At 40.0% G+C, this 27,643-nt stretch overlaps 1 protein-coding gene across 3 annotated transcripts in view; it reads left to right on the top strand.

Annotated features, from left to right (window-relative positions):
• Positions 1-7,048: 7,048 nt before the first annotated feature.
• The window catches only part of LOC144696735 (zinc finger protein 800-like), a 126,098-nt gene continuing 105,503 nt past the window's right edge, over positions 7,049-27,643 (top strand). Inside the window, exons 1-2 of one of the 3 annotated variants that reach the window (XM_078568400.1) lie at positions 7,049-7,109; positions 9,538-9,577. The gene's annotated coding sequence lies outside the window, so the exon portion shown is untranslated. Of the gene's footprint in view, positions 7,110-9,537; positions 9,578-16,639; positions 16,709-27,643 lie in introns of those variants that run through there. The other 2 variants (XM_078568402.1, XM_078568403.1) reach the window with 2 other exon arrangements.

Genomic DNA, 27,643 nt, shown 5'->3' with positions numbered 1-27,643 from the left:
TTCTTATTACTGATTGCTGGCCTTGTCTTATCTGAGGTTTACCTCCACATTGTGTTTTTTAAAGAAAGTTTCTCAGTATTGACAACGAGTAATCATTTGGCACTGATTAATAATTAATACAGACTCTAATCACTTATCTAGAAAATACTACTTTTAACTAAATATAACATTTAATTAATTCTCTTAATTTAGCAACCTATGCTTAATTTTTGGATGAGTTGTTAAGTTATGGAGATACAGCAGGTGCATTAGGAAAATTAAGAACATGAAGGGACAAGTAAGACCTTATATTAGCAATAACATGAAAAACTTCAAATGCTGGAAATCTATTGTAAAAATAGAAAATGATACTGCAAATCTGTCAGCACTTAGAAGAGAAAGGCAGCTTTAGTCTTTGTTGAAGAATCTCACGTAGGTCTTTTTTAAATATTCCTTTGCACTTTTGTGGATTAGTAGCATATTTTAATTTCCTACCATTTGATTTCCAGAGTAATTACCTTCACTGCATTAATGCATAAAAGAAGATCTTAAATTGAAATTTCTATTGCTCAGATTCTCCTTACTTCTATTTGAAAAGATTTAATTGCAGGACATTTTTTTTTGAGGGAAGAGTTTCAAGTTACCACTTTTTAGCCATTGATAATGATGCTCATAACTGTCACTACAAGAACAATGTAAAATTTTTAAATAAGTATAACTTTCACTTTTTTGGAAGCAATATTTGGAACAGAGAGCAACAATAGCTGCCCAGTAACTGAATTGGAGGAGGAACAGAATTTAGTAGCTCAGAACTGAAAATCTAGCTCTTGTCAGATTAGTTTCAGCAGAGCATTGTAACTGATTTATCGGAGCAAAAGAGAACGAGGCTGAGAAACTGATTAAGCAATATAGCTGCTTTACTAGTAGTGTGTTATTCACTTTTATTTGGAATAAAATTATCTATATATCTATAGTATGCTTTGCAACATCTGTCTTTTAATACAACTTCACAGAATATCTACCAAAGAGGCTGCATTCCCTAACCATGGAGACTAATTAACTATAGTAGAACATAACACAACAAGAAATAGGAGCAAGAGTAGGCCATTTGGCCCCTTGAGCCTGCTCCGCCATTCAATAACATCATGGCTGATCTGATTGCAGCCTTAACTCCGCTTTCCTGCCTGGCCCCCATAAACTTTACCTTCCTTGTGAATCAAAAATCTGTCTATCTGTAGTCCGATTATGGCAAACATGGGCCTTCGGCACCTAGGTCACTTAAGGATAGGATAATCCATGCATATTGCTGTTAACATAAAGAAAACTTTCAGATACTTCTAGTGCTGAAATAGCACAAAAACTCTCCCTCTTCTTTTTAGCTGCTTCTGAAAACTGACCTGTGCTAATATTCCTTCATATGGTTCAGCATTAAATTTTGTCTAACAACACTCTGTGAAGCACCTTGGGTTGTTTTACTATGTTAAAGGCATTATATAAATGCAAGTTTTCGTTATTCTTGTTAAAGAACAATGATGAGAAATACAATAATGTGAAGGAGGTAAGAACAATAATGAAAGAACCAATATAACCCTAATGATGACATAATATATGATGAATGTTCTCAGAATTGCATCACTTCTGATCACCAAGAAACCAAACACTAATGTCGTTATGTGTTAATTTCTGTATTATTAGACAACATTAGTGTTGCATCTTATGGTGGGAAAATTCATATATTTTGCTTTGTAGGTCAAAAAATTCATGCCTTTTGTTCTCTGTTATTTCAGTGGTTCAGAGCTTCATGCGATTGCATAGAGGTGAAAAGAGTCAGTCCCAAGATTTACTGTTGATATGTTTGGGTAATAGTGAAATATGTTGCAGTTTTAATGTCCTGATCAAATTTAATTGCTGTTTCACAATTGGTCTGTTGCTCATTAATACTGAGTTGGCTGGTAAACAGTGCCTGGCCTGTCACATGGCTATGCCCCTTTATTTTTGAAAATATGATTTTTCAACTTTCAACTGACTGGAAATATTGCAATTTGAACTGAGGCAGAGCAAACTGCTCAAAAATGCGAGGCCATATTCCAAGATAACAGTGAGAAACAAACAAATCTCCCTCAGGAGTATGAAGAAGGAGACATTTCCTATAATCCAGACACCCATCGAAACTCGTAACTAAGGAAGAGACATTAAAAATGCAAAGTACTGTATATTGAAACAACAGCCACAGACAGACACACCCAAAACCGCTTGGAAATACACAACAGGTGAAGTGTTTCAAGGCAAGGCTGTCAGCCACTTTAAAGAGATTGCAAGTGGCACAGACAGTGTCAAGAAAGTCTTCAACAGAGGAAACAAGCCGAGGGCTGCTCTCTCTCCCTCTCTCTTTTGGAATAAGGTTATCACCCAGTTCGAGAAGCCAACTTTACCAGAAACCTATCAGCAAACTGAGATCTTGTTATAATTGCAACATCTTTCACATCTGGCTGCAACCAAGAAATCAGCTAACCTAAATCAGCCACAATGTTTAAAATCTATGCCTCAAGGACAATCAAAGGACATTTAACTGTAAATTCCTTTACCTTTTTTACTGGACTCTCTCCTTATTTCTGGTACCTGTGTGTGTGTGTGTGTGTGTGTGTTTTGTGTATAGGCTCTAATGACTACATGGGGACTGGATGCTTGACGTCACATTTTTATTATTTTTCTCAGGTTTAGTGGTTAATAAATTTGCTCTTCCTTTGACTCAAGAAAACTTATTGCTCAGAGCTTAGGTAGTTAAATACATTTTGATTTGGACAAGGCATATCTCTGTGAAAAAGAAACTTGAACCTTTGTTGTGACCGAGGATGTTGAATAGAATGGATCCAGTTCACCCCTTCTCGCTTGGTCATAACAGGCCAGGTCAGTGTGAAGGCTTTGCCTCTTATTGATTTGTTCTATGTCCATTTGCAAAATTATGTGCACAATTTTCTGATTGCTGTCCATCTGGATCAAGCCAGATCAGATAGCATTCCACATTTTGGCCATGCTAGAATATTGGTGGCATCTTCCTGACTGTCAGATAAACAACTTCAAATTCCAGATTACTGGTTTGCCTTGTTTTTCATCTATTTTATCTTCTTAGTCAGTTTCTCAAGATTGAGAATGACTTGCTTCCATTCTGGTTTGATGGGTTCTGAGATGACTGATAAGTCCAGTGCACGAACTGCTGACTTTGCCACACGTGAGGCAAATGGTACTTGGAAGTTTGGGTAGAAGAGTTGTTGGGAGGTTTGTGTGCTCTCCGCGGCACCTTGACTTCATCTCTTTGTGTTCCCAATGAAGTCTCTTGACATGTTTCGTGCACTTCCAAATGAACCTTCTCCATTTTGGTCAGTCAAAGCCAGGACTCCCATGAATTGGTGGGGATGTTTGACCTCTTCAGGGATGCTTTGAACACATTCCTAAAGCATTTGACTTGTCCTCCTGGGAATCTCCCGCAATGACCATGGCCAAGTAATATACTGTACTGATCTCTTGTTTATTTTTCACATTTCTGGTATAGCAGTCTGCATGGTGTCTCACTGTGACAGCTGTAAGAATTGCCATGCCAGTTTGCACAATTTGAATGCCAATGAGTGAGCTACTTTGCAGATTGTCTAAGACTGTGACATTATGTGTAGACCAAAAGTACTTGCAATGATTTATCTCTTGCAGCCGCTAGATTTATTTTGGAAATGCCAAATCTAATACTGTCTGTGATAAGTGGGATTGTTTCCTTCTTCAAGATACTCCAACAGTTGATTTCTTCAACTGATAATGTGTGATTAAAAGACCTGACTGCAGTTGTGATTGCTTTATATTTAGGAACTGAGTTTAGGTCTGGAATTAAAACTGCACCATTAGTGGTAAAATGGCTTGACTATTTACATGTAATGGTCACAGGAGTCAATCTCCATGCTGCCAAATTGTAGAAATGTTAGCAATGTGGGTTATGACCAAAAGGAATGAGATAGATGGTAGACCCATTTAAAAATAATGAGACGTATTTATTGATTAAAGGATGATGCTCTGAAATAGGAAACATTTTAAAGCAAAGTATGTATGTAAATTGCATTATAGATAAATGAGAGTAATTGTTCTTCCAACTCATGATGAACTAGAAGCTTCCATAGCTTCTGAGATAATGAACTTTGATCAGATCGGTGAAGGTAGAAACACTTTTCCATTAAATATTTGAGATTTTATGTAGTAATAGCATATGAATTGAATTTATAATGTTCCTGTACCATTAAACATATGACAAACTAAGTTTTAACCACATCCAGTACACAACTCATGTCTGTACAGACAAGGTGATAAATTACATGAAAGAAATATAGTGATGATGTATCGGCAATTAGATACATGGTATATTAAGTAAAAATGAATAGCCTATGTTCATAAATAACAGAAACTGTTGGTGCAGAGATGCAGTCTCAATTTAAAAACATTGGATGCCTTCTCAAGACCATTCAATATATATAAAGCATCCAATTGTTTACATAAGGTTTTCAGTAAGGCTCTTAAATGTTGAAATCAGGAGTATTAGTTTATAAGTTTATTAAGCACACACTGCAGGCAATAGTGCTTAAACATACATGTAATTAGTCATACTTATGATGATGTCTGGTTGGTAATTCAAATGTGTCACAGTTCTGGGCTCAACATCTTAGGTCTTTATGAGTCTAAATCCTAAATGCAAACTGCCAGTTTTTATACATTTCTCTCACATTCACCACAAGACAATATACCCAATTCTGCAGGACATAATTACATAAAAAATAAAAGTAAAACTCTATTTAAAGGAGAATTGACTTATTCCATACAAATAACTAGTTTTCCTTACTTAACAAGCTCTTTTTCCATTAGGCTAACTAGTATAGTTTTCTTATTCCATTATCTTATCGATAGTTTCACTCTTCCTCCATATAATTGTGATTCTACCAAGTGAAACATTTAGTTATATGGTTGTCCTTGTTTCTGTATCATTTGTACTAATTAAAAAGGATGATGTGTATCCAAATATTTTCCTTTGCTTTGCAGAACTAATTATTTTGCTGTACTTTTATTAAATGATTAAGTACTTCAAATGCACTCTGAAGTTCACCTTGAAGCATGGTGGCATTGACCTTAATGACTAGGAGGAGCTTGCTATTAGTCGTTCAGAATGGCGACAACTTTGTCCATTAAGCTGCATCGCACTTTGAATCCCAATGTCTTAATGATGAGGCAGAGCAGTGGCAGGGAAGGAAGGAAAAGGAAGCAAATCCTGCACTCCGGATCACGCTACCTTGTGGGATGTCCTGTCTCATGTGCCCAAAGATATGTAGGTTGAGAATTGGCCTATTCAGTGACATGAAGAGCTATGGCAAAAAATCATGACCTGTGTAGGCATCATTCTCGAATCGAAGAACAGCTGACGACATCAGTTAAGTGACTGAAGTTCTCAAACTTCCGAAACAGTAGCACTGGTACATCTTCCTGATACTGAGCATTGTTGCAGGATCATGCCTGGCCCAACAACCCAGCAGGACTTAAATTGACTTTGACTTCTTTGCTTAATAGGCAAAGGCCAAGGATTGATAGCAGTGTAACATTATGTAATGAATTCTTTTTTTTTCTGTATCATTTCCATGCAATGGTGAAATTCTTCATCCTGATTTTAGCCAGTCTGCTGCTAAACCATGCTATTAACTTTTGTCTTGTTGGGAGAACTGAGATGGCCAAAAAATTAGAATCCATATGAAGTATATTTAATTTGTAAAGAATATTCCTGCTGCTAATTCTGGTTTAATGTGCAACTTTACACAATCAATTAAAACTTCTGATCATACATCTATAATGCCACAAAACACCTTATTCAGAGAAACACAAAGATGCCACTCTTTACTGGCAGTTAATTTGAAAGTTAGATTGTCAAATGAGAGAATTGATGTGGCTTTTTAAAATTGTATTTTGAAGACTTTTCAGCTTTGCATGTTGTCTTTATGAAGTGTATATAACTGTAAATATTATGCTGACTTTTAAGGTTCATTTGTTTTAAATATCATCCAGAGTTTAGACAACGGCAGGTGCCTAGTTATTAAATCCAACTATTTTAAAATATCCAACTTAGTAGCAATTCTTTCACTCAGTAAAATTTCAAAACAAGGTAACTCCGGTGTTTCGAATTACTTTTTTTGACGAGAATCTGTACTTTCGATGGAATTCCACTTTTGAAGTAATGGATCGAGTTGAAAGTGTGTACAATTCATATGCACCTAAATAGCACTTTTTTCAAATCCTCCAAAGATTCAATCATGGTTAAATCAGAACAAAATAATCTAAATTAATAACAGATTTGGGAATATTTCTAAATTTGTTTTTAAACATTCAATTTATTTAAAAAATAACTAACTACTTTTGAGATTTGATGGACAACTGAAAATGAAACTAGTTTTCGCAGAAAAGGAATCAAGTGACTATTTTAAAGAGGTGAGAATGAAATTGTCCCTCTCATTCTGAAGATGCAAAGGGGTAAGTGAGGGTATTAATCCCCAACCTTCCCATCCATTATACCCTGTCTGCTGGGCTGCTCGCTGATGTTTGATTCCGTCTACCTTTTTTTGCGCAAGGCAAGGTTATAGTGAATGTGTGACAAAAGGTTGGAGGCAGCCCCAGCAGCAATCACTCAATCTCCATCCAGTTGCCTGGTCCCTGAATCCCTTGACAGACGGGACTCCAGCTCTCCACAAACACACACAACACGTACACACACACTCTCAGTGTGTGCTAGCCTCATCTCTCCAGTCCAGCTCGGCACACTCTGGAGCCAGGCGTGTGTGTGTGTCTCCCTCTCTCTTTCCAGTCGGCGCTGGTTAATTCGCCCCGGACATCGCACTGAGGGACTAGGGGGCAAAACCTCGGGCACATCCTCCCCTTCCATCGCAACTCGAACGCCGTCAGCAGCCTCTCCACACAGCAGAGGAAAGCTCCCCCCACCCCCAACCCCCTCACAACACACCTCCCTCAGACACACACACATATCAAGAGAGGCAGCTGCAATCGAGCGGGACAGCAGAGAGAGAGAGAGGGGGCCGTCACTTCCTTCCTTCTCCTCCCAGGTGAGACCTAAGCGAAGTCGGGGTTTTGGGGGCCTACTGCTTGCGCGCTGCGATCGCAAACTTGGAAGTTGTGGAGCGGTGGATTTCCGTCTCGACTGGGTTGACAGAAAATGGCGCCCCTGGCTCCTGTGCCTCTCTCCTGACAGGGGCAGGAGGAGAAAGAGAGAGAGAGGAGCAAAACCAGGGTTCGGGAGCTGTGTGTGTGCGCGCAGCGGGATTTCTGCAAATTAATATAAATGCGAGTGTGTGGGGATTTATATTTACGCGTTGCAGAAAGTTGATTTAAAAAGGCATGCGGGAAAAGCCTGTGTTTGATTTTTTTTTCAAACAAACATTTTTGCCTCCTATTGCAATTTTGCAATAAGCAAAATAGCTGAGCATGGATTTCACAGCACCCCCCCCCCCTTTCTTTTTAAACACAAAGGATCGACTGGACGTAGAATTGCTTTCTGCATTTGCTAGCAAGCCCCGGGGCTTTGACAGGCGCGTAAAGGCGGAAGGGGTGACCCCCGGTGCCGTGCGCCAAGCTGCTGCAGCTTTGGAACCGTGCGGGGCACCGGGCAGCCGCCAAAGGCGCACGGGCAGCGGGCGAACTCCAGCGGGCACCACTTGGCACAGGTATCCACCCCAACGACATAATCCTCGCTTAAGTACTCTCCCCCCCTCCCCCCTCTAATCATTGGCACCAGTCGCCTTATTTTGATACAAAAAAATGCCATGCCACAAAAAAAAGAGAAGCTGGTTGCCTTCCTTTTCACCCTCTTTACATTGCTGGCTCTTTAGGAGGGTTTTTTTTTGCTGCTGCTTTCTGTCTTTGCTTTCCCTCTCCTCCCTCTGTTCTGTTCCCCCCTTCTCTCTCTTTCTCTTTGCGCCGCAGTCTCTGTTCGGGTGAAGTGACTGCGAGTGTGGGGCACCATTCCGTGCAGACTGAAAACGTTTACGTGCCTTTGATCAAGATAATCTGTCTTTTTAATGGTCCAAATTCGAGTCTTTTCGCTGTTGACAAAGTAGCTGTTAAAGAAGATTTCCACCCCCTCCCCTTTTCCTTCTCTGTCCTTTTGGATATAATAGGGCGATGCAAATCGTGCCACAGTGAGGGAGGGAGGGAGGGAGGGAGGGGGGGGGGGGGGGGAGGAGGTGGAGAGAGAGAGAAGCAAAAAAAGAGAAGCTGTTGTGTGCGCCCGGGCGGTGGTGAGAAGACGGGGCTTAGAAAAAAAAACAGGATTACTTTTAGAGCCGGAGTTTTGTCTGTGTCAGGTAAAGCGGATTTTTTTTTCACTTGTGCTAAGTCCTGAGACTGGAACTGCGCAACCGGAATGTTGCCTTGCGCACACTCGGAGCTGACATCTTGTAGCCGCTGGCGGGGCTCGGAGTCTGGGTGTTGGCTGAAGCCCCACTTCAGCGCTTCGAGCGAGTGGCGGCTCCATCTCCCCCGGCTCGTTACTGTGTAGCCGCCGGTGGCAACTTTCTTGTATCCCTCTCCCCTTCGCCTCAGCGACCTGCAGGAGCTGCCACAGAGCCCCGAGGGCTGCTTTGGGGAAGGGAGGCTTGAGAAATGGCACCCGAGCCCACGGGCTCACTTTCATGCGTTCCCGGCGTGGAGGAGCCACCAAAGCCGGGGGGGGGGGCATGAAATGGCTAGACGGAACTTTGTATGGCAACAATTAAACATAAAGTGGCAGTAACAGCTGTTTTAGTTAATTGTTTGCCTCCTAGAAGCGCACCAAGAGTGAGGGTAACCAGGATAAAATGCAACTTGACTTTCTTTTTAACTAAAATTGTTGAAGTACGATTGACCCAGGGAGGGTGAAAGTGGGTTGTCTGGGGAGTCGGATTGCTGAGAGTTGTGCCCACACTTGCTCAGAGCTGAGGTAATGTTCAGGTCACGCCGAATGCAAATTGCGCCACGCAGCCTGGCTGAGGTTGTCCGCTTGTGAGCGGCCGCTCAAACACGGCACAAGCGGCAGCGAATCCCCCCGCTCAGCACAGGGTGAAAGAGTAATGCAAGGGGGGACAGAGGGAGAGAGAAGAGCGATTCCTATCTATATTTTCAAAGAAGTTTACCATGGACTTCTATAGCTGGGTTTCCCCCGCCATGGAGATACTTGGGGTAACCCTGATCTTTACTTTGGGGCTGCGCAATTACCTCAGCTGCAAAGTGGGTGTTTTTACGGGCGGACTGCGTTATGGATGATGATTTTTTTTTTCAAGTGAACATTACCCTTTTGATATTTCGGCCTGAGGAAGTCGACATTTGTTGGCTGCGTTACTGAATGTTGTGCTTTGCGTCATTTAAAATTGTGAACAATACCGTCAAGCGCCCTGTGGTTCAGTTCTCAGGGGTCGTGTCAAGTGCATCAGAAAATCAGTTCATGAAATTATGGAAAACCACTTTAAAGCCCAATTCTAGCAATTATTTTTCTTCCAGGTTTTTGGGGGAGTCCTCTCAAAGCCGACACATGTACAAGGTACATCACTTGTTTCCATTCAACTATTAAGCACAGCCATTACTTGTAGATGTGACATTTCTCTCGTTGGAATAATTTCAAGCTCTTCTGTTGATTTTGTTTAAAATATCACTTGCCAGCCTCTGCTGCGAATTTAGCCACAGGTGCTGCGTTGGAATTTTTTGTAACATTTAGTGAAACATTGTATTTGATAGGGAATGCACATGTGGTTGCATCGGGTCAGCCGAGTCAAAATCACAGTTCAAAGCAACAGCCACAGACTATTTACTGTTAACTGTTTTCCCACTTATAGCTATAGTCATTTTTAAAAACAACTACATTATATATTTAAAGGGGACCTTGATGGATGAGCAAATTGACAGAAGTTATTGGCTCTGCAGTTGCCCTGCCAGATACATTGATGGGTGCCACAAACTCTTGCCAGGGAAATAACATCTGATTTTGAGTGGGAGAGGAGGGATACAATACACAAATTTCCATTGTAATGTGCCTTCTGGTGGAAGATTTGGAGAGGCTCCTCCAGGTTTCAATTGTTCCTTTAAAAGGCAAAAATATTTTTAAAATGTTTCGTGCATTTGACATTTTAGGGAGCCCCCTGATGTCTCAAGGATAAATGCTCTGAATCACTACTGTACTGTGCAGTAAGGCTGCCAGGTCCCCAGGTGTAATCACTCCTCCCTGTTGAATTAGATGATCCTAGTTCATGGCACCAAGGGGTTACTGCAAATGAGTAAAGTGCCCTCGGCTAAATTCAGGAGTTGCATCCTTAGTTTTATTGAGTGACTCCTAATGGAAAATAGCTTTGTTTGGACAGGAGGTTAGAAAGGATCAAACTTTGCCATAGTGAAATCCCTGTCTCCTCCATATCAGAATAGTTGGCTTGTATTCTGGAGTTGCAGCTGAAAAATGGGCGTTTAGGTGAGGGACCAGACTCTGCAGACCAGCATGAGTCACCATCTTCAGGAGAGGAAAGTGAAAGTTGTGTTTTTAAAAATAAAAAATAATTTCCGCTGCTGACCACACAAACAGGATTCCTCTTTTACTAAAGTTGTGATAGAATAATCAAAATTGGCCTAAGTGGACTTTCAAAGGATATTTTGTGAAAACTTTAAAAACAATGCCTATTGGAAGGGTTGTTAAAAATAAGACTTTTTCTTAAGATTTCTGGGAGTAATCTTTGTTGAGTTCTGCATGTTTTTTCAGTTACAATATTGCATATGTGCAATATATTTTATAGATATAATTAGAATATAATTAGAACCATTAATCTCAGTTGAAAAATGTCAAAGCTTGTGAGGCATTTTAACTATTTAAGCCTTTTAATTGCTTGATAACCTAAACTATTTTGTTAATTTGGGACTTTTTAGAGAGTTTTTTTTCTGAGGTTATTTACAGAATTACTTGTGATTGACTTGTCTTACTGTCAGTCATGGAGGATGCCCTGAACTTGGCTCAGTGGGAGCACTCATGTCTCTGAACCAGAAGGTTATGGGTCAAGTCTGACTCGAGACTTGAACATATAAACAGACCAATCCTGAGGGAGTGCTGCACTGTCATCATTCAGATGAGACATGAAATGGAAAAGATCTTGGCACTCTTCCACATAATAGGCTTGCCAGTGAAGCTGAAGCCCACGGAATAAAAGGGATAGTAGCAGCAATGATACAAAGTTGGCTGAGTGACAAGAAATGGAAGTAGTAGTGAATGATTGCTTTTTGGATTGGACAAAGGTATATAGTGGGGTTCCCCATGGGTCGGTACTACAACCACTACTCTCTGTGATATATATTAATGACCTAGATTTGGGTGCATGGGGCACAGTTTCAAAATTTGCAGAATACACAAAACTTTGAAATATTGTGAACTGTGAGGAGGATAGTGATGGACTTCAAGAGGACATAGTCTGGTGGAATGGGAGGACAAATGGCAGATGAAATTTAATGCAGTGAAGCGATTCATTTTTGTAGAAAGAATGAAGAAAGGCAATACAAAATAAAGGATAAAATTCTAGAAGGGATGCAGGAGCAGAGGGACTTGGAGTCATTAGCGGACAAATCATTGAAGGTGGCAGGGCAGGTTGTGAAAGTGTTAATAAAGGCATACGGGATGCTGGGCTTTACAAATAGAGGCATGGAATACAAAAACAAGGAAATTACAATGAACCTTTTAAAAACACTAGTTTGGCCTCAACGGAAGCAGTATGTCCAATTCTGGGTAGCACACTTTAGGAAGGTTGTGAAAGCTTTAGAAAGTGTGCAAAAAGGATGTATGAAAATGGCTCCAGTGATTAGACTTCAGTTACAAGGATAAATTGACGAAGCTGGTGGTGTTCTCCTTGGAGAAGTGAAGGTTGAGAGGAGATTTGGTAGAGGTATTCAAAATTATGAAGGTCCCGACAGAGTTAGAGAGAAATTGTTCTCGTTGGCAGGGTAGGTTCGCATGCACACTTAACCCACACTTGGTTGTCGGTGCATGTGCAACTGTTACAGCTGCAAATGGCAGGATGGAATTTTTCTGTATCAGAATGACTATATGAAATCTAGTTTTGTGAAGCTGCTTATTTACATCGGCATCGAATGAGTGTTGGTGCTGTGATTGGCATTGATTTATTATTAAAACTCTGCCTTGATATTAGGGTAGAGAAATAGCTGAAACAACAAAAAATGCTGGAAAAACTCAGCAGGTCTGACAGCATCTGTGGAGAGAAAGACGGAGTTAATGTTTCAAGTCTGTATGACTCTTCTTCAGAGCTGGAGAGAAGACCAGTACTTCAAGGATAGCATTCCTGGAAGAGAAGTGGCTGTGAATTAAACACTAAGATAAAGGCAAAATACTGCGGGTGCTGGAAATCTGAAACAAAAACAAAAAATGCTGGAAAAACTTGGCAGGTCTGACTGCATCTGTGGAGATGCTGTGGACTGCATCCATAGATGCTGTGAGGCCTGCTGAGTTTTTCCAGCATTTTTTGTTTTTGTTTCAGATTTCCAGCATCCGCAGTATTTTGCCTTTATCCTAGAGAAATAGCTGCATCTGCAAAGGGATCAAAGCCCCCACATGGAACATCAATTAACTTGACAAAATCCATAATAAATCAGACCATGAAAATAGGCAAAATAAAGGAGTTTGTTTAAGTGCTATTTCTCCTCCAGCCTATTAAGGCTTTGTGCAGGGAACCCCTCACAGCCCAGATAGCTCAGTTGGATGATGCTCAGACTCAATCCTAGGAACCAATTCTCTGTAGTCTCTGAGTTTGTTGGAAGTTGAGAATCTTATTTACTGAAATTTCCTGATTATATTTCTTCAGCATTCACAATCATTAGAAGCATATTTTAGAGGGAACAATTGATAAATGATGGGTAAGGTGGATACAAGAACTTGCAGTTGGTTAAGGACTGCATAATATTGTTAGTCTGTGTCAAGTCAAATTGTTGGTTTTAGTGCAGCAGCTGACACTGAACATGTGCCGGAAGTCCTCTCTCTAGTGTTGCAGCACAAAGAAGCGCAGTCAAAACTTTTACATGGCGAGTAGTTTAGATTTGGAATGCACTGCCTGAGACTGTGGTGGAGGCAGGTTCAATTATGGCTTTCAAAAGCGAATTGGATAAACCCCTGAAGAGAGAGAATTTGCAGGGCTACAGGGAAAGTATGGGGGAGTGACCTAGTTGAGTTGCTCTTGCAAAGCGTCAGCATTCACATGATGGGCAAATGGCTTCCTGTCCTTTAACCATTCTGTGGTTCTATTCGGAGAAGTGCAGGGGAGTTTTCCCTGGTGTTATGGCCAATATTTATTCCTCAACAAATATCACTAAAGGAAGATTATCTGGTCATTATCACATTGCTGTTTGTGGGAGCTTACTGTGGACAATTTGGCTGCCATGTTTCCTATTACAAGAGCGATTACATTTCAGAAGTATTTAATTGGCTTTGGGACATCTAGATGTCATGAAAGATTTATTTATTTTTTCTCTTTTGAAAAGCCTTGTCTCCTTTTACAAACCCTCTATGCGAGGGTGGGGTGGGGGTGGGGGGAGGCAGGTGGTGGTGGGGGAAAGGCATAGTACACCTTGACTTGATTATAGTAACTGACCAGATGGCATTCTACCCTTGAACACTGGTGACCAAGCAATGATTAAGTTAAACTTGTGCTGGCGTTCAGAAATATTGAGAGCCAGGAGTTTTCAAGTGCGAAGGGAACTCAAAACGAATAAATCCCAAGAAAAGATTGTATTTATGCCAGAGTGCTAAGATTTATGAGGCATTAACTCCCATTATAAGGGATTCATTGAACATTGGGGAAGCACTATTAAATTGGCAACAGGCTAACTAATGTTCACATTTTTAAGAGGGTCAACAAAGCAGGTATAGGCAATGATATTCGTATCAATTGCATTCCAATACTGTTTGCAATAACTAAATTAATTGTCAGTACCCATTGGTCCTTGGAAGTATCCAAGGCAGGGTGTAATTAGACTTTGAAAAAAACATTTGACAAAATTATATTTCTAAGTAGCTAAGCTTACTTTAATGAGGATTTAGGGTGAATCATGGGAATGTGTAAGAAATTGGCTGGATGGTAGAAATCAGTGGATATCAGTTGGAGAGTTCTTGGGAAGTGTTGGGTGGGGTGCCTCAGGGATGGATTTTGTATCTGTTATATATCATTGATTTGGATTCAGAAAATCTGTAACTTGTTTACATTTGCAGATGCTACCAAATCAGGAGGGGCAGTTGATTCTAAGGAGGTAGCTTGAGAAATATAGAACGTACAACTGTGCAGAATAATGGGAGGAGAAATTTAGTGTGACCAAGCAATGATTAAGTTAAACTTGTGCTGGCGTTCAGAAGTGCTGCACATAGAAGAAAATAGGCGACACTGACTTCCATGAACTATAATGAAATGAGTAACGATAAAATTGGGGGAGATTTATGGATCTTATTAGACTTCTTGGGTGGTCAATATATCTAACCACTTGAGAGCAGCAATCATTAGAGAAAATAGAATGCTGAAGCACATAGTTGTAGTAGTAGCATACAAACCAGAGAAAGTGATGCTCAAACTGTGCTTTGCCTGAATCGGATCAAACCTCGAGTGTTGCATCACCAAGCACAAGCATGGGAACCAGTTGAGAGAGAAGACACGGGGTTCAAGATCTGAGTTTTGAACAAAAATGGGAGCAACCAGGGCCTTTCATCTCAGAAGTAGGTGATCAAGAGTTTGTTTTATAGAGGCACATAATGTCACAAACAGTATGGAAGTTAAATCTGTAATTTTATTGGATGCTAAATTGTTAGAGTAGGACCAGGAAGACACAAATTAAAACTAATGGAAGATAAACTTAGAAATGACATCAGAAAGTTCTTCACACAACAGATGGAATGAGCAGACTGATGAGGCAAAAAACCCTAAATTACTTAACTATTTGAATACAGTAATTGGTTTTGCTGGATTGGTAAACTAAATAGGCCAAAGGCATTCCACAACCTTATTGATCTGTAAGAAGACTTGCATGTGAGGTGAGAGTGACTGCCTTTGACATCAAGGTCACATTTGACAGAATGTGGCACCAAGGAGCCCTAGCAAAACTGGAGTTAATGGGAATTGGGGAAAACACTCTGCTGGTTGGAGTCACACAAAGGAAAATGGTTGTGGTTGTTGGAGGTCAGTCATCTCAGTTTCTGGACATCAGTGCAGGAGTTCCTCAAGACAGTACCCTAGGCCCAACCATTTTCAGCTGCTTCACTGACCTCTCCTCCATCATAAGGTCAGATGTGGGGGTGTTGGCTAATGATTGCACAATGTTCAGCACCATTTGCAACTCCTCAGATATTGAAGTGGTCCATGTCCAAATGCAGCAAGACCTGGACAACATACAGGCTTGGGCTGACAAATGGCAAGTAACATTCATGCTACATGCCACAGAGAGAATCTAACCATCGCCTCTTGATATCCAATGGCATTACCATTGCTGAATCCTCCACTATCAACATCCTGGGGGTTACCATTGGCCAGAAACTGAACTGGGCTAGCCATACAAATACTGTGGCTACAAGAGCAAGTTAGAGGCTAGGAATTGTGCATTGAGTAACTCACCTCCTGACTCCCCAAAGCCTGTCCACAATCTACAAGGCATAAGTCAGGAGTGTGATGGAATACTCCCCACTTGCCTGGATGAGTGCAGCTCCCACAACACTCAAGAAGCTTGACACCATCCAGGACAAAGCAGCCTGCTTGATTGGCAACACATCCACAAACATTCACTCCCTTCACCACCGACAAACAATAGCAGCAGTGTGTACCATCTACAAGATGCACTCAGAAACTCACCAAGGCTTTGTAGACAGAACCTTCCAAACTCATGACCATTACCAAACACATGGGAATACCACCACCTGGAAGTTCCCCTCCAAGCTACTCACCATTCTGACTTGGAACTATACTGCCGTTCCTTTACTGTCGCTGGGTCAAAATCCCGGAACTCCCTCCCTAACAGCATATGGGTGTACCTATACCATATAGAGTGCAGTGATTCAAGAAGGCAGCTCACCACCACCTTCTCAAGGGCAATAAATGCTGGCTTAGCCAGCGAAGCCCACATCCCTTGTATGAATTTTTAATAAGTGACTCGTTCTTTCTATCTATCTATGACTTGGGGTGGTGGGGGGAGGGGGCAGGGAAATTAACATCAATTTGGAGACTGTATTTTCACATGGCATGGTGAAGAATAGCTCGATTTCTCTCCTGATTTGGTCTGAAATGTAAAGAGTTGAACCCAAGGTTGCCAACTGTGGTTCAATGTATTCCTGGAGGCTTCATCACATGGCTTGCCATTAGTCATTCCAGCACATCATTCCTTGTGACATGCTGCCTTCCTACGCCAACTGGAAAGCAAGAACACTCATTACCCAATACTTGACTGTTAGCCAAACAGTCTTCGACTGCTGCTCCTCCCCCCCACCCCCCCAACTAAATTTCAATATTTTTATATCTGGTAAAGAGATATGTTCAAAGAAAATGACAAAAATAGCATCTTTTTTTAATGTCCAAAATCGTAATTTTTCTCCAGGGTAGCCCCGAGCTGTGTCCTGGAGATAGATCTTCAATCCCTGGAGACTCCAAACCAACTCTGGCAGGTTAGCAAACTAAGTTGAGCCCATTGTAGTAATCATTTGAAGAATTTAAAAGAAGTACAGCGAGGCATCTTACTTTGAGTTGGTGTTGTGATTATTCACTGAGTGGCAAGTTTTTGATCTCAACTGTATTCTGCTTGAAAAGGCACCAGCTCTGTTTCCAGGCATAAAGGAAAGTTTGAGGGCTGTTCACACACTGTCTGATAATTGGTTGTATACTGGAATTGGTTTAGGCCCGAGGAGACATTGTTTGGTAGGTGTCATTGATACGCTTATGGGGAAAGTAGGAAGAATTCAATCTTAAGATTTAATTATTTAATATATTGTAATAGAAAAGTAACCTTAGTTATGTAGGTATATTATATATTAAATTCAGTGGGTAGTGGATGCATTTCTTTAAAACTTATCTGTATTGTCACTCACATAGATGGTGGTGTGATGCTCTCTCCAACATTAAGGATGTAATACCATGTGATTCATAATAGATGGTATATTATAATGAGATTATATTTCTCCCATGCTTACATTTAATCACTGAGTTTCCAAAATTACTAAAAGGTTTCCTGGAAATTTATTTCATTCGACTGAAAATTTGAAATTCTCAAATTTGTAGCAAAATCAAAGAATTCTATACTTCACAATAACTGATTAAAATTCTATTTTGATTTGCTTTTTGTGTCTTTTAATGTCTTATTTATAATTTTTACTTGGAAGGTCTCAGCTTTTCCAAAAAGCTCCAGGTTTGAATTTGTTAATTTTTTCCGCAGAGTTATGTGAGCTGACTTTAGACTGTGCAGCCTGAGCCCATGTACTGTACCCAGCTTCCTAAGATTCATCAGTACGTACATATGAACATTAACATCAATTTGGGGATTGTATTTTTACATGGCAGGCGTAGGCCAGTCAGCTCTTTGAGCCTGCTCTGCCATTCAATAAGATCATGGCTGATCTGATTGTGGCCTCAACTCCACATTCCACCCACTGCCAATAACCTTTGACTCCTTTGTTAGTCAAGAATCTATCTAAGTCTGCCTTAAAGCTATTCATTGACTCTGCCTCCAGTGTGCTCTGGGGAAGAGAGTTCCAATAATTCACAACATTATTTTTAAACTGTGTTCGCTAGTCCTAGTCTCTCCCACAAGTAGAAACATCCTTTCAGCATCTACCCTGTCCAGCCCACTCAGGACCTTGTATGTTTCAGGATCACCTCTCAATTTTCTAAACTCCAAAGGATACAGGTCCAGCCTTTCCAACCTTTCCTTGTAAAATAATCCCACCCCCCCCCCCCCCCCCCCACCCCGCCCCGCCCACTACCACCAACATCCCAGGTATGAGTTTCAATCAGTTGTAGTAATGGAATATTTTTTGCTATATCGGAGTGTTTGCCTCAAATTTTCTTCAAATAATTCTTAAAAATAAGATGATAAAAATAGTTGTAGTTGTGTTTCTGTATGTATTTGTATATATGTGACTGAGGAAGGAAAAATAGTGTTCTGATTAGAAACATTTGACTTTTGTTTTGTTTGGTGCCTTGTAAGTACAGAATGTGTAATAAGCTGAGGGAGGGAAGGGTTGGTCTCCATGTTAAAATTAATTTTACTGAACCAAAACATGAATTTTGAAGCCAGATAATTATCTTTTTTGTTTTCTAACTATCAACAAAACACCAATGCTAATCATCGCTTACAGTTGTGTACAAGGTTGCATGTGTGCTTTGGGGATGGGGAGAGAAAGATGCTGTAAAGAGAAGGGGAATGATAAAGGTAGAGTTTGCATTTTTGTTTAATTTTTTTTTAAATGAAAAAAATTGTTTTGAAGAAACTAATGATCTCCACTTATGTTTGGTAGGAGTTAGAAATGGGCAATGTCAATTGCTTAAACATGCGAAAGAAGTTTTGATTTTAAACACCTGTGAAAAGGGAAGAATGAGTGATATAGCCACAAAGGCATCAGCAGAGGGAAACGTAGATGGTATCTTTCCTCGTTCTAGTTTGATTTTTGAAAAAGTGTTAAGTTTGAAAACAGACAGGTGATAGCAGAGGAGGAATAAAGGGAAGCTGACTGAGGGTTAGGAGACCTCTAGTCTCTTGTCACTCACCTTTGGGATGGGGGTGGTGGGAATGCAGGGCAAGTTGGTCTGGGAGGGAAGAAGTTAATGATGGAAGGAGGGGATAGGACAAGAACCACCGAGGTCTGCATTTCTCCCATAATCTCCACCCAAAATATGACCATCAGCCATGACTCCTTTCTCCACCCATCCTCAAAAAGGAAAGACAAACATAAAACCCAATACGTCAAAGAAGTAAGAAGAGTTAAAGGGAGGGAAGTAACAGAGATTAGGAAGAGAAGCAGAGAATATAGTAACACAAAGATGACAGAGGTGTGTAAAAGTGTGACCATATTCTCTGAGATAAGCACAGCAACCTTAGGCCATCCAATATTTTTAAATGATGAGTCACATGGCAAGATGTCATTTTTCAGGAAGCTCCTGGAGGAGCGGTTAATTGGAAACAGTAACTTTGGGATCTCCCCATTTAACTACATATTTGCAGTTATCACAAGTTGCTGTCCAATTTCCACCATAAATAAAGTGAGCATTGTTAGTTCACCATTATTTTTACAGCAAAATCCAGGCTCATAATATCTTTGCTTCATGCAGTGCATTGCTCTGAAGTGCTGTGATGATTATTATTTAGGCAAATGTTGCAGCCATTTTGCAAGAAAGATGTGTAAACAGTAATGAGAAAAATGATTGTGTTGAGAAAGCACTTTTCCTTTTTAAATAATGGCATAAGATTTTTAACTGTGGATGAGGGACTCAGTTTAACACTTAACATTTCATCCAAAAACTTCTCTCTCAATACTGCACTTGAAGGTAAGCACATGTTATGTGCTCAAGTCCTGGGGCAGGATTTGAACCCACAGCTGTTAATTTATGAAGTGAGGGCTTTACCAACTGAGCTAATTTGGATCTATTGAATTCTATTTTAGCACAAAGTAATTTTGTACTCTGGACTAAATAGTGCACAGAAACCTTTTGAAGACAACACCAAATATTAAATAAATAAAACAAGCTAAATACAAACCGGACAGTGATGGTTTTGCATTTAAAAATGACTGCTCTTAAAATAGTGGGGTGCTGGTGGCACAGTTAGCTGTTGTGTAAGTGTGGGTTCTTGGTACTGACTTCACCTGCACAAGGGGAGAAAGAAGTAAATATTAGTGAGTGAGTCACCACTCCAACATATTGTCTAACACTAGAGTTAGAAGTATTCTTGGGACCAGGCTAGCAGTTCTTCACCTTGGTTGAGAAAATAGCACATGGAGAAGTGGGGTTGGGGGGGTGGAAATAGAATCGTGTTTGCTTCTAAATGCTGTGAAATTTTATTGGTAGTATACCTGTTTCAAAACTTGCCACTCTAGGTTTCATATTATGATAAATATGTTGATGACAACTTTTTGTGTTATTTTGGAATTGTGGAAATAGAACTGCAGTGAAAAATGTCTACAGCAGATCGGGATGAAGTGACTACAAAAATTCAGAGGGAAATGCTCTTTATTTGCTTAACATTTAGAATGAGAAAAAGAGACCTTGAATTGTAAAGAGATTAATTATTTACAATTGTTTAATTACATGTTGTGTCACCCTCATTCCTGGCTACAAATAGGCAATTAATGTTACATTTATAGTCATCTGATATGCCAAGGGGAGGGTAGCAAAGAGGCAAAGGAATGACATACTTGTGCTGTAAGTTTATCATGTTTCTTTTACACCCTTAATACTTTGGATTCAGAAAGTTAAATGCAGGTTTATTTGTTCTTATGATTATGCTTTAAATTTAAGGCGATGGCATTATGTGCTGAAATTGATTGACCACTGAGGGAGAATTCTGTAACAGCAAACTGAAGTGATGAATTAGATTATTAATACAATATACCTGCACGTACCTATCATTTTTTGCTACTTTGCAGGTGAATTTAAGTTGCAGTGTCTTAACTTTGGTGCAGTATTTCTGTATTTTAACATACAAACGAGGAGCAGGAGTAGGCCATTCAGCCCCTCAAGCCTGTTCCGCCATTTAATAAGATCGTGGCTGATCTGACAGTAACTTGAAATCTGCATCCCATCTACTGCTGATAACCTATCACCCCCTTGCTTACCAAGAATCTTTCCTCCTCTGCCTTAAAAATATTCAAAGACTCTGCTTCCACTACGTTTTCAGGAAGAAAGTTCCAAAGACTCACGACCCTCTGAGTGGAAAAATTTTTGCCTCATCCCTGTTTTAAATGGGTGACCCCGTATTTTTAAACAGTGACCCGTAGTTCTAGATTCTTGCATGAGGAAGTATCCTTTCCACATCCACCCTGTCAAGACCCCTCAGAAACTTAGATGTTTCAATCAACTCTTACTCTTATAAACTCCAGCTTATCCAAGCCTAGCCTATCCAACCTTTCCTCATAAGACAATCCACCCATTCCAGGTATTAGTCTGGTAAACCTCTAAACTGCTTCCAACGCATTTACATCCTTCCTTAAATAAGGTGACCAATACTGTACATGGTACTTCAGATGTGGCCTCACTAGTGTCCTGTACAGCTGAAGCATAACCTCTCTACTTTTGTGTTCAATTCCCCTCACAATAAATTATAACATTCTATTAGCTTTACTAATTACTTGCTGTACTTGCAAACTAGCCTTTTGTGATTCATGCACTAGGACACCCAGATCCCTCTGAATCTCAGAGCTCTGCAATCTCTCACCATTTAGGTAATGTGCTTCTCTTTTATTCTTCCTGGCAAAATGGACAATTTCACATTTTCCCACATTATACTCTCATCTGCCAGATCTTTGCCCACTCACTTAACCTATCTATATCTATTGGTAGCCTCCTTATGTCCACTTCACAACTTACTTTCCTACCTATCTTTGTGTTGTCAGCAAATTTATCAACCATCCCTTCAATTCCTTCATCCAGGTCATTTATAAATTGTAAACAGTTGAGGTCCCAGCACTGATCCCTGTTGCACACCACTTGTTACATCTTGCCAACCTGAATAAGACCCATTTATGCCTACTCTCTGCTTCCTATTAGCCAGCCAATCTTCTATCAATACCAATATGTTACCCCCTATACCACGAGCTTTTATTTTCCACAATAACCTTTGACGTGGTACTTTATCAAATGCCTTCTGGAAATCCAAGTTCAGTACATCCACCGGTTCCGCTTTGTCCACAGCGCATGTTACTTCCTCAAAGAACTCCAATAAGCTGGTTAAACACAATTTCCCGTTCACAAAACCATGCTGACTCTGCCTATTGACCTTGAGCTTATCCAAATGCCCTGCTATAACCTCTTTAATAATAGCTTCTAACATTTTCCCTATGACAGATGTTAAGTTAACTGGCCTATAGTTTCCAGCTTTCTATCTCCCTATCTTTTTGAATAATGGAGTTACATTTGCTAACTTCCAATCTAATGGGACGTTCCCTGAATCTAGGGAGTTTTGGAAAATTAAAGCCAATGCATCAACTATCTCAGCCTCTTCTTTTAAGACCCTAGGATGAAATCCATCAGGACCCAGGCTCTTGTCAGCCCGCAGCTCCAACAATTTACTCAGTACCACTTCTCTGGTGATTGTAATTTTCCTGACTTCCTTCCCCACTTCCATTTCCTGATTTATAGCTGCTTCTGGGATGTTATTTGTATCCTCTATCGTGAAAACTGATGCAAAATACCTGGTCAATTCATCTGCCATCTCCTTGTTTTCCATTATCAATTCTCCAGACACTTTCTATAAGACCAATGTTAACTCTTTTCTTATTTAAATATTTATAAAAACCCTTACTATCTGTTTTTATATTTTTGGTTAGCCTTCTCTCATACTCTAATTTTTCCCTCCTTATTAGTCTTTTTGCTATTCTTTCCTTATATTCTGGCCGATCTTCTGGCCTTCCACTTATCTTTGCACAATTATATGCTTTTTCTTTAAATTTGATACTATCTTTAACATTTCTAGTTAACCACGGATGGTGTGACCGTCCCTTGGATTTTTCCTTACTTGTTGGAATATATCTATTCTGTGGATTCAGAAAGATCTCCTTACGTTTTAGCCACCGCATTTCTGTTGACCTGTCCCTTAACCTAATTAGCCAGTTCACTTTAGCCAGCTCAGTTTTCATGCCCTCATAATTGCCCTTATTTAAGTTTAGAAACTTAGTCTCAGACCCACTCCTCTCTCAAACTGAATGTAAAATTCAATCATATTATGGTCACCCATAGAACATGCCCTTCAAGGCCAAAACCACTGGTTCTGAAACTTCTTAGTCACAAGAATTATGAGAAGGAAGCAAACCTAAAATATTTAATCTGTTATTTTGATGCTTCTCAGTTGTAAGGATTAATACAATTTTATATTGTAATTCAGAGTTTAAGGCATAAACTCTTTCCCATCAAAGTGCAAAATAGTATTAATCCATCTGAGTACGATGCTTGGGTGAGGAGAAAGAACAAATTAAGTTCATGCTGACCAATATTCTTTTACCTGTATTTGAATCTGTGGAAACCATTATTTATGAAACAGTACTAAACTCATTAGAAACAAATAATAGCAAGAAATGAATTCCTTAGGTTATTTGGATAATAATGGCTCTATGCACAAAGTGTTTTCATTCTTAACACTAGCATTCCTGATTTGAAATGTGCAGGCTGATGGTACGGAACTCACTCAGCAGCATTCATATATACCATGTGTCTCTTGAATAAATATTCTTTCTATAATATGCTTTTGAGCTCAAGCTTTTGAGATTGATTACTTTATTTCAATGTGGTGCTTTTTTTTACTCTTTAGCTCTCCCCGCATGATTGTGGTGACTTATGTAGATACTAACAGTAAACAGTAACTTGCTCGGGTGACAATTTTTCTTGCGCAAGCTTGAAGAGGGAGTGATGGTTTGCTGTTTGGTTTTGGGGAACATGAATTCAATCATGTCACTTAATAGCAGGAATCATTGGTTAAGCGAGAAGGTTCTGGGATTCTGGCTTTTGTTAGTTTTTATTTCCTCCCTAATATTGATACACTGCCAATTGTAGTATCTGCATTTATAGGTAAGGGTAACTAAGTCTGGATCAGGAATAAAATCTGGAATTGGTTTCAGAATGGTGTATCCAACATTAAGAGGAGCAAAGGGAGATGTGAATGCAGCTTAAACCTTGCTGGCTTTAAATAAAATGTAACTAATTTTAGCAGAAGGATTTTCCGTTTAAGTATTCTAACTTGTAGTACTTTTATTTAATGCTGGCTTATATTACTGAGAATCGGCCTCAGGCTGGCATTTGATGTGGGCAACTACTGAAACATTATCAGCTAGGCGTAGGTGATGTCTAAATGGGATCAACCGGGGTACAAGATTATTTTCTCACTGTGAATGTTCATTCAGCATGAGAAGTTAGCTATACCCACGTGTCTTGGACATTTAAAATAAATGTCTTCATTGGTGAATGAATCCTCTTTCTTTCTACCCTCCTGAATTGGTCCAACAAGAACATAAAAAGTATCTAAGCATGTTACAATTGGAGTAGTGTCCTCCAACATTGCATGTTTCCAGAAATGAGCGTGCATAAACATACCCATCTCAACTGAAATTTGGCCATTTGTTTATAGTCAATGGGTTTAGTATGCCTCAAGGTTAACAATCTTTCATTTTACTGCTGGATTATATCAGAGGTAGCGTGGATTGCACATCATACATTCTTGATCTCTTGAATTTTTAGAAAATGCCATGCTGACAGACCAGACAGCTTAGGTTAATACTACAATATCAAATTTATGACATTATGCTAGATAGGGTACAATAAAAACGTCTAAGGTGATTTTTCTCTCCTTGAACCTGCAGTGTCTCTCTCAGGAGCAGGAGCTGGCCCGTTGGCCGATTAATCCTCCAAAGGCATTAGTTAGTTTTGGCTGTTCTATTCTGATTCACATTTTTCTACATTTTGAGTCACACTGATACTTCCAAGCACATTTGTTCTTGGTTGCTTTGGTTTGGCCTAGACTATAGCATTCTCAGTTTTGACTTGAGTCAGCCATTTTGTTAAGAGTAACAGCTCTTTTATAACGGTAATCCCACAAAACCCTGCTTTTATCCACATTACTTAACCAAATAAATATCCATCATTCCATTAATCACCTCCATTGACTTTGCATCTGTAGTCTTATGGAGCAATGGGTTTATGGGGGATTTTAATCTACATATAGACTGGAAAAATCAGATGGGAAAAGGTAGCGTAGATGAGTTCACAGAATGTTTTTGGGGTAATTTCTTAAAGCAACATGTTCTGGAGCCAACCAGGGAGCAGGCTATACTAGACCTGGCATTGAGCAATGAGATTGAGATTATCAATTAATCCTTAGTGAAGGCACCCCTGGGTAGCAGCGATCATCACATGATTGAATTTTACATTCAGTTTGAGGGAGAGATGAGTGGGCCTAAGACTAGTATTTTAAACTTAAAAAAAGGCAATTATGAGGGCAGGAAAGCAGAGCTCCTAAAATGAACTGGCAAATGAGATTAAGGGATAGGTCAATAGAGATGCAGACATTTAAAGGGATATTTCAGAACATGCAGAATAGATATATTCCAAACGAGAAAGAAAAATTCCAAGGGGAGGACCCACCATCTGTGGTTAACTAAAATAGTTAAAGACAGTATCAAACTTAAAGAAAAAGAAGGGTGGGAAGTCAGAAGATTGGACAGAATATAAAGAACAGCAAAGAATGACAAAAAGATTAATCAGGAGGGAAATATTAGAATATGAGCGAAAGCTAGCTAGATGCAGAGAGCGAACCTGGTTTGAGAAAGCTCAGGACACAACGAGGATATAAAGAGAGTGCAGGGATCGGGACCTACATTTATGCGGGAGAGAGGCAGAGAGCGAACCTGGTTGGAAAAATCATGGGAGTCAGCTGCTTCAGCTTCAGCTCTTGAGCACTGGGTTTGAAGAACAAAAACGAAGAGTGACATCATAGGAAAACCGTAAGTTCATTGGTTGGTAAGAAACTGCTGTTAGGGAGTGTCTTTTAATAGCTGTAAATTAGAAAAGAATATTATTTTTAAAGAAGTAGCTACTTGGGTTTCAGTAAGAAACACTAGGAATAGGGGAGTAAATTTAAGTCCAGGCCAGTAAAATAAAGTAATATAAGTAAACCAAGGTAAATTAAAGTTAACCTGAGGGAAGTAAAGTTAAGACATGGCAGGACAGCTTGGCCGTGTGGAATGCATGTTCGGGAATATGTGGGAAGTCATGGACACTGCTGGTGTCCTAGACGACCACTTGCAGAAAGTGCTGCCCAGGGGCTGGCATTGGGACCTTTGCTTTTCCTGATATATATTAGTCTTGGTGTGAGGGGACAATTTCCAAGTTTGCAGATGATATGAAACTTGGAAGCATTGTAAACTGTGAGGAGGACAGTATAGAACTTTAGAGGAACTAGACAAGCTGGTGGAGTGGACAGATATGTGGCAGATGAAGTTCAATGTGGAGAACTGTGAGGTGATGCATTTTGGTAGGAAGAACATGGAGAGACAATACAAAATAAGGGGAACAATTGCAGGAACAGGGGGACCTGGGCGTATATGTGAATAGGTCATTGAAGGTGGCAGGACAGGTGGAGAGAGCAGTTAATAAAACATACAGTATCCTGGGCTTTATTAATAGGGGGATAGAGTACAAGAGCAAGGAGGTTATGCTGAATTTATATAAGACATTCATCAGACCTCAGCTGGAATATTGTGTACAGTTCTGGGCACCACACCACTTTATAGGAAAGATGTGAATGCATTGTAGAGAGTGCAGAAGAGACTTACAAAATGGTTCTAGGGATGAGAAACTTCAGTTATGAAGATAGATGGAAGAGGTTGGGACTGCTTTCCCTGGAGAGTTGAAGGCTAAGAAGAGATTTGATAGAGGTGTTCAAAATCATGAGGGGGCTGGATAGAGTAGATAGGGAGAAACTGTTCCCACTCATAAAAGGATTGAGAATGAGAGAGCACAGATGTAAAGCGATTTGCAAAAGAAGCAAATGTGATGTGGGAAGAACTTTTTCACTCAACGAATGGTTCAGATCTGGAATGCATTGCCTGGAAGTGTGGTGGAAGCAGGTTCAATTGAACCATTCAAGAGGGCATTAGATGATTGTTTTTGTTCAAGTAATGTGTAAGGGTGTGGGGAAAAGGCAGGAGGACAGCACTAAGTCATAATGTTCATTTGGAGAGCCGATGCAGACAAGATGGGCTGAATGGTTTCCTTCTGCGTTGTAATGATTCTGTGATAAAGAAGGACAATAAGCATTTCTATAGATATTTAAATAAAAAAAGAGTTAACTAAGTGAGTGCTGGTCCTATAGAAAGTGAGTGTGAGGAATTACAAAGGAATTTGAGGAGATGTCAGATGAATTGTAAAGGTATTTTGCATTGGTCTTCACTATAGAGGATGCAAGTAACATCCCAGAAATAGCTATAAGTCAGGAAATGGAGGAACTCAGGAAAATTACAATCACCAGGGAAGCTATGTTGAAATTGTTGGAGTTGTGGGCTGACAAATCCCCAGATCCTGATGGACATCATCCTAGGGTCTTAAAAGAAGTGGCTAGTGAGGTAGTTGATGCGTTGGTTTTTATTTTCCAAAACTCCCTAGATTTGGGGAAGGCTCCATTCGACTGGAAAATAGCAAATGTAACTCCTTTATTCAAAAAGGGAGGGAGACAGAAATCAGGAAACAACAGGCCAGTTAGCCTAACATCTGTCATAGGGAAAATGTTAGAAGATGTTATAGCAGGGCACTTAGAAAAGTTCAAGGTAATCAGGCAGAGTCAACATGGTTTTGTGAAAGGGAAATCGTGTTTAACCAATTTGTTGGAGTTCTTTAGAAGGAGTCATGTG

Source organism: Cetorhinus maximus, chromosome 22 (genome assembly GCF_964194155.1).
Source record: "Cetorhinus maximus chromosome 22, sCetMax3.hap1.1, whole genome shotgun sequence".
In the NCBI taxonomy this organism is placed as follows: Eukaryota; Metazoa; Chordata; class Chondrichthyes; order Lamniformes; family Cetorhinidae; genus Cetorhinus; species Cetorhinus maximus.
This window is presented reverse-complemented; position numbering and strand designations above follow the sequence as displayed.